The sequence below is a fragment of the Asparagus officinalis genome, chromosome 10 (genome assembly GCF_001876935.1).
Source record: "Asparagus officinalis chromosome 10, Aspof.V1, whole genome shotgun sequence".
Classification (NCBI taxonomy): Eukaryota; Viridiplantae; Streptophyta; class Magnoliopsida; order Asparagales; family Asparagaceae; genus Asparagus; species Asparagus officinalis.
This window is the reverse complement of record NC_033803.1, coordinates 10,725,551-10,733,510: the sequence shown is the minus strand read 5'-3', so window position 1 is coordinate 10,733,510 and position 7,960 is coordinate 10,725,551.

Sequence of the window (7,960 nt, the reverse complement as noted above, 5' to 3'; positions counted from 1 at the left end):
CATTGGAGACAGCAGGTTATAGGGTGACCTTGGAGGATGCACACTTGAAGGTTACATTGGGGTCTATGATTGTGATGAAGGGCGTCAGGAGGAGTAACTTGTATTATCTGCTTGGGAGCACGGTGATTGATAGAGCGCTGACGACTTTTTTGGCTAGACTGTGGCATTGTTTGGTGCTAGGGTATATTATTGGTTATGTCGTGCATAGATTGTTGAGGAGTGCTATGACCTGTAGATTGAAGTCCTTTGAGCACAGTGGGATGAGCGAGAAGATTGGGGTGGAGTTTGGCACTTCTATCCATCGGTCGAGTGGTCTTTTAGGAGGTGTTCAGTCAGGCATTGGGGGGCCTTCCATAGAGGCATCATTAGGAGGTAATTGTTATTTTGTTTCTTATGTTGAGGATTGTACTAGACATTTATGGGTTGCAACCAAGTCCCGTTGGTATGAAGCCCTAGTAGTCCGCAACAGTTGGAGGAGGTGTATGGGCAGAAATGTTACCCGTCGTACTAGTTCTAGTAGGGGGTTCTTTCTTACATTGGTGCCGAGCTCATGGCAGTTGGAGACACTTCATAGGAGAGGAAACAGTGGGGCGACGAGATGAGATGACGGATTCTGTGGGTCATTCTTTTCTGGAGGAGGATCGGTGTTGGTTGTTGAGCAGTGGATTTGGTATTCGGGCTCTGACAAGTTTGGGCCATCTTATGAGGTTGCCGACTGCTGTGTTAGATATTGTTAGATCTGGTGGAGCTGTTTTAGATTTTGGTTGGCGTCAGATATTGGGCTACCCAGCACGTGGCCACATCGTGGATGTGAGATTAGATCAGATTGTGCATTTGGGATTTAGGGGCTCATTCGGCTATCAGTTGGGAGCTTCTGAGTTTGGTCTGAGCAGGTTTGTCACTTTGGACTCTCGGCGGGTAGAAAGTATTGATCAGATCAGAGGGATATCGTAGCAGGTGGAGGGTGATGCTACTTCATATTGGGTGGAGCTTACTCCACATACTCTAGGTCATTTTGCATTAGTTAGGATTCCAGCTGAGGTGACACAGTTTGGGGGATCAGATTGTTCGGATGCGGATGATGAGTTGGTAGATCCGAGTACAGCTGGTGGATGTAGCTTGGATACGGCCATTGGTTCACCTCAGATGGAGGTGTTTGGATCGTTTCAGTATGGGACCGTTGGTGACGCTATCAGTCGCACTTTGGATGTTGGTATTGGTGAAGAGTTGAGGGCTCTTCTTTTGGATTGAGGGCCTTTGGAGGCCATTGGGTGAACTACGTGAAGGCTTGATTCCTTGGAGAGGATACGTAGGCAGTCAGTTTTGATGCAGCCGATTTGGTGAGTAGACACTGCTAGTTTGGGGTGAGTGTTCGCACTCCCGTTTGGGTCTCTATTTGTTGTGGATTGAATCCGTTATCATGAGTCCGTTGCCATGGCGTACTGGATGCAATAAGTGAGACAATTGGTTTGGTGGGTGTCGGCTCAGTTTTGGGAATCTTCGCCGAGGTGGAGATTTGTAGGATTGGCAGTTGATAGGCTCAGAATAGGCATTTGGCAGGCTGGCGGTCGACCGCGTTCGTGCACAAACCTTACTGTGCGTTTGGATCTTTGGCGGTCGACCGCGGTTTTCTCTGGACTTTGGGGCCTGTTCTGGATTTTGTACGGTCGACCGTGGCGGACGACCACGATGGCATCGCGGTCGACCGCCGAAGCGGTTTGGGCAGAATCTGGGTTTCAGACCCGTTTCGTTTGGGAGTTGTATAAATACCCATAACTCGTTTCTAGGGTTTGTAAGCAAGGGTTTTGAGCTGAAGAAAGAGGGGTTTTGTTGGGCTTCTATTGTAGGAGCATTTGGAGAGATCAAGTGTGATTTGTGAAGGGTTTTTTGTGAGATTTGTAACCCTAGTTGTATCCCCTTGATTTCTAATAGTGAAAACTCTCCCTTCCTTGCCCTGTGGACGTAGGCATCTCGCCGAACCACGTTAAAACTGGTGTATCTTGTGTTTGTGCTATCTTTGGTGTGTTGTTTATCTTCTCTCGGCGGTTGTTTGGATCTCGGCACATAGCATAGGGGTTCCTCCCCAACAAGCTTATTATTATTTTGTTCAACTTCCAATCATCATTGATCCAATGCCCAGTTAAACATATATAGTTAATATTTTGGATGAAAATCCATATATCTATTGTAAGACACATTCTTTGGCATATAGCCTACAACAAATTCTTCAAGTTTTTTTTCTCTTCAAGATAAATCTCGTAACAATCTCTTTGGATTATCCAACTAGAAGCGATATGAAATGTAGAGTAAACAATGGATATAAATTATTGGAACTAGATACCCTCTACAAATTTAAACGGAAGGTCATCGACAATAATAAAATAGCTTAAGGCTTTTCTTACAGCTCTTTCATCATAACTCCAGTTACCTGGACTTCCCATCTTATCACGTTACAAGCTCAATTTTTGCTATTGTCAATATTATGCGATTATGTAATGATGTAGTGCCATTTTTCTTTGCATGAGAGAAATATTCCTTTTGACAGTAATTGTATTTTTTCCTTAGGATCATTTTCTTATTCTCAAATGTTGTGAAGTGAGTCCACACCTCTGATCTTTCTTTTATTGACTTTATTTTATTTTGGATCTTATGTGAGGAGGAATTACCATCAACTTAATTTCTAGCTGTATTGACATTTGGATTTTCCTTCAATAAAACTCGAACCTATAAAATCAATCAATATATAAACATCTTTAAGTCATCATCTCAAAACTGATGATTAAAGTGATCCAATTATATAAGTCATTAATCAAATATTCCCTAACAACTAAATTTAAATTATGAAACTAAATTTATGTGTTATAATTAATTAGTTTAATTAAATTTGTTTAGCACCTGCACATTAATTAGACATGTGATGTGAGAACTGAGAACATCTGAATTAAATTTATATTATATAGCTAACCTATGTAGTTCTTTTTAGGTTAGATCTTCTGGACACTTGAGAAGCTATTCACTTATGCATCAATTTGATTTTTAATTTTTTTCGTCATTAACTCTTGACCATCAAAATCAAATATGAATATCAGTTTCAACAAAAAAGCTATCAAAACATTGAAAGATATTTATACCTCCTGTGACGGCGAGTCTGATGTCGAAGGTGGATGCTAAGGAGGTTGTGGACCTTCTGATTGCTCTGTCATGCTAAAATTTTCAAAGCGTTGTAGATGAGATTGAAATATTTAGTTGAAAAGTTTAAAATTATAAAAACTATCCCAACGTCTAAAACCTTAAAACAACAAACATGAAATCAAGAAATTAATAGCAGTTTGCGAAGAATTTAAAATTTTTAGTTAACATCTCAATATCTTAAAAATTATAAAAACACCCTCAAAAGTTCAAATTACAAACAAGCACCTGGAATTCTAAAATTTTAAAACTTGCAAACAATATAGATGAATTCAAGGGATTACCATAACACACCTGAAAATTTCTGACATCTCAAAACTTAAAAAACAAATATAAAAATAAGAAATTAATAGTAGCATCCTAAGAATTTAAAATTTTTAATTAACACCATCAATTGTCCCAAAAATTATAGAAACACGCTCAAAAATTTAAATTATTATAAAAAACAACTCCAAAATTTTAAAATTTTAAAATTTACAAATAACAAAAGATGAATTAAAGAGATTACCCTCATGCACCTAAAAATTTAAAATTTACCGAAATTAACCTCAAAGTTACAAAAGTTATAGGAAAAACTCTTTCAAAATTTAAAAATCATAAAAAACTCTAAATTTTAAAAATTTATAACCAGTACACATCAAATCTAAAAACTATTGGTAGACTGTTAAAATTTGAATTTTTTTAAAATTAATCTACAGTTTTAACAATTGTAAAAAGCAGCCTCAAAATTTTAGAGTTGTAAGAAATATCATGACATTTAAAAATTACCACCGACACATGAAATATAGAAGTTGCAACTATCAAACTTAAAAGTAATTTTTAAAAAATACTTTTAAAGTTTTAAAAATTATAAATCACACCCTCAATGTTTAAAAGCATAAAAGAAGGCTGAAATTTTAAAACTTGACAAAGAAAAATGTAGTTGTTAGGTATTCTTTCATTAATATATATATATATATATATATATATATATATATAATTTCTAATTTAGGGTTTACTATCCATTTTCAGCATCTAAAGATAGTCTAAATTGATAGTGGTAAACAAAAACAATAAGAATTAATTAAAAATATCAGATTAGGGAATAAAAATTTAAAAAATATTATAGCTTAAAAATTATCGTTACCATATAAAGAAAAGCAACTACATAAAATTTTATTAATAAGTTGGAGCAGCAAAACACATTAGTAACATTAGTTGATAGATGTTTAAATCCATAAAAAATGTTAAAATACTATAATATAATAACTTTGCATTAATTGATTATAATTTAGAAACATTAATCTCTGATGTTAATAATATTTATAGAGTAAAAGAATACAATAAATTACGTATGAAGGTACTATAAGAATGTTCAGAGATATCCTTCAAAAGAATCAAGCTTATTTTCCATTGCAAATGAGTAAGTGGCGAAAATAAATCTAAAATTCTGAAAACGTCAATGAATCATTTGAATTGACATTAACATATAACATTTAATATCAAAAGGAGAGGAGATTTTTTTTTTCATTTGGAAGGCTTAATTAACAATTTAAAAGATTTGAAAACTTAAGAAAAAGGATTTAGAATCATAATAGTTTAAAGAAGAATGGATTCAACAAAGCGTTGATATCTTCTATCAAAATCTCGGTGATTATTTGACTTTTGGGCATATAATCATTTAATGTTGCAAAGCTTTTGTAATATAAGCGATAGAAGAGATAGGGGAACAATGGTTCTGGAGGAGTAGAGAAGTAGGTAGCAGAGAAAAATACAATTTTATCCTTTAAAGTAAAGTTAAATCAAAATTAAATAAAACTGTTTTAGGAACGCCGACTACCAAAGCAATGCTCAATTAAAAATTATAGGCAACTTTTATATAAGGGGAAAATGCTTCCTGCCCCCAAAACCCAAGAAAACATGCTTCCCATCTTTAAGACTTTGTCAACGGGTGTTTTGCCCCCAAAAATAAAGATTTTCTTCTCTGAGCCCCCAAAACACAAAACCCAAGAAATTAAAATATGTAAAGACCATAATATCCTTCTCTCTCTCTCTCTCTCTCTCTCTCTCTCTCTCTCTTTTTATCATGATGTACTGAGATGATAGTTGAAATGATTGATGATGATTATTTTATTATTTTTATTGTTGATGAGGGGAACTAAATATTTACACTGGGAGATTGTTAAAGTTACAGGTTAATTGTTAAGGTTACTAGTTAATTGTTAAGATTACGGGTCAATTGTTAAGGTTATGGATCTCTTCTCTCTCTCTCTCTCTCTCTCTCTCTCTCTCTCTCTCTCTCTCTTTATCATGATGTTACTGTGATTATGTTGAAATGATTGAAGGGGATTGTTATTTTATTATTTTTGTTTTTATTATTTTCGTTGTTGATGAGGAAACTAATTGTTTTTGTTTGTATTGGGAGATTGTTAAGGTTATAGGTTTAATTGTTAAGGTTACAGTTTTAATTGTTAAGGTTACAGCTTTGGTGTTAAGATTACGGGTCGGTTGTTAAGGTTACGGGTCGGTTGTTAAGGTTACGGGTTTAGTTGTTAAGGTTACAGGTTTAATTGTTAAGGTTACGGGTTTGTTGTTAAGGTTATGGTTCGGTTGTTAAGGTTACGGTTTGGTTGTTAAGATTACGGGTCGATTGTTAAGGTTACGGGTCGGTTGTTAATGTTACGGGTTTAATTTTTAAGGTTATGAGTTTGTTGTTAAGGTTACAGGTCGGTTGTGAATGTTACAGGTTAGTTGTTAAGGTTACGGATTGATTGTTAAGGTTAATTTCACAACCAAAGCGTAACATTCACAACCAACATATATCATTAGTAACAAACCCGTAACCTTTACAATCAACCATTATCCTGAACAACGAATATTCTAAAAATAATATGGTTGTAAGGGGTTTGAACCCCTAACCTCTTGTCCAAACTCCCAAACTTTACCACTAGGCCAAGTGACCTAATGTATTCTTTTTACTCAATATATATATATACATATATATCCCAACGTGTAACCTTCACAACCAATCCGTAACCTTAACAACCAATAACCTTAACAACTGACACGTAACCTTAACAACCGACCCGTAACCTTAACAATTAAACCCGTAACCTTAACAGCTGACCCGTAATCTTAACAATAAATCCATAACCTTAACAATTAAACCCTTAACCTTAGCAATTAAACCCGTAACCTTAACAATTAAACCCGTAACCTTCACAACCAACCCGTAATCTTAACAATTAAACCCGTAACCTTAACAATCTCCCAATACAAATAAAAACAATTAGTTTCCTATCCATAACCTTAACAATTGACCTGTAACCTTAACAATTAACTCGTAATCTTAATAATTAACCTGTAACTTTAACAATCTCCCAATACAAACAGTTAGTCCCCCTCATCAACAACGAAAATAATAAAATAATATCCATCAATCATTTCAACTATCATCTCAGTACATCATGATAAAAAAAGAGAGAGAATGATATTATGGTATTCACATATTTTAATCTCTTAAGTTTTGTATTTTGGGGACTCAGAGACCAAAATCTTTATTTTTAGGGGCAAAACTCTCGTTGACAAAGTCTTGGGGCGCGCGGGGGGAGGGGGGCACGTTTTCTTAGGTTTTGGGGGCTGGAAGCATTTTTCCCTTTATATAATTACAAAATGACTTTTGGGCACAGTCATTTTGTAGCTATCTTTTCTTTAGTGGAAACCTGGAAGTTTTTATTGACTGAGAAGCATGAACTAGAGCGTCCAGTTAGATGGATGCTCGCACAAAAAATCTCAGGATAATAAGAAAGTCAAAATTGACAAGCTCTATAATTAGTAGCACCATAATGAGCGAGAAAATGCGCCATTATTAGCATCCTTGTGGGTCAATTTTAAAGCAATGTTGAGAAATAACACTAGCATCTTGCAAGATTTCGTCACAAATATGACCATAAGGTGATAATCTGTTATTTACTTTAGTGAAGTTACTAAGAATCAACTTTAACCAGATTCAATAATCAATTTTTTCTGCTTTTACTTATGAAAATTCTCATGCATCATTTAATACAGAGAATCGATTTATAAATCCTTAACACAATACTTTTTTATTTATCGGTACCATAACAACCTATATTATACAAATAAAATAAGCGGTGGAAGATAAAATGCTGGAGGCTTAGGGGATGTTTGGTTCAATTTCTACAAATTAAAGGAAATATTTTCCACCCAAAATATGATTTTCATGTATTTCTTAAAAAAAGTATATGAAAAGTTTTGAGAAGTCAAAAAGTACAAATTTTCTTGTTTTTCTTACTTTGCTTGTTTGGTTCAAAACAAAAAAAAATGGCCCATAACTTTATAGAAAAAATAACAAGATTTTCTATAATTTGTAGAAATTGAACCAAACACCCCCTAAATTTATTGAAAAGTATCAACTTTATAGAAAAATGTCAATGTGTTGTCAGATTTCTGGGTGATTTCTGCCCATTTTGAGAGGAAATTAATTTCTGTAAATTTTGGTAGTTTTTTTTACTTTACAGAAAACATTTCTGTAATTTTTTTTAAACCAAACACAGTTTACGGAAATCTACAGAAATTTTTTAATTATAGAATTATCATTGTCAGACATTTTGAGAAAACTTTTCTATAAAACTGTGCAACCAAACACCCCCTTAATTAAACATGAAAGTTATATATTTGCTACTACTAGTTATTCCAATTTTTTTTCTATGCACTTGCTCTTCTTCTCTGTGTTTTTGCACATCTTAATAAGTTTTGAACTTTTCAACTTTCT